The following is a 375-nucleotide window of genomic DNA, read 5'->3' on the forward strand; positions in this document are numbered from 1 at the left end:
GTGGGTTTGCGTGCGGCGTTGTGGAGAGGTGGATGGCGAGGAGAGGAGATGGTGGAGCGGAGGTGTAAGTTAAAGGTTGGATGCGGTGATTTATTGCCCCTTGCCAAGGCGGGGGGAGGAGGAGGGGAGAGGGGGTCTGCGAGACTTGAGCGATAAAATCAATCTGCTGCATGTTCTCCCTGGCGTGAGGTGCCGTGGTGAAACGCGAAGCCGGGGCAGCGATGGGATATCGCAATATTATTGTTATTTATCGGCGGCGGTCTGAAAGAGACGAGGGGCTTGTGCGGGAAGTGCATTGATAATTTGGGACATTTTCTATTGTGTGCCAGAAGAAAGAGGGCACCCGGCTTCTTCGATATGTGTTTGAAACTGTTC

General features: G+C 53.9%; 1 long non-coding RNA gene across 2 annotated transcripts in view; it reads left to right on the plus strand.

The window, feature by feature from the left end:
- The window catches only part of LOC108445626, a 4057-nt gene continuing 3682 nt past the window's right edge, over positions 1-375 (plus strand). Inside the window, exon 1 of one of the 2 annotated variants that reach the window (XR_001860568.1) lies at positions 1-75. This is a non-coding gene — a long non-coding RNA (uncharacterized LOC108445626). The remainder of the gene's footprint in view (positions 76-375) is intronic. The other variant, XR_001860569.1, reaches the window with a different exon arrangement.

The sequence above is a fragment of the Corvus brachyrhynchos genome, unplaced genomic scaffold (genome assembly GCF_000691975.1).
Source record: "Corvus brachyrhynchos isolate BGI_N302 unplaced genomic scaffold, ASM69197v1 scaffold101, whole genome shotgun sequence".
NCBI lineage: Eukaryota > Metazoa > Chordata > Aves > Passeriformes > Corvidae > Corvus > Corvus brachyrhynchos.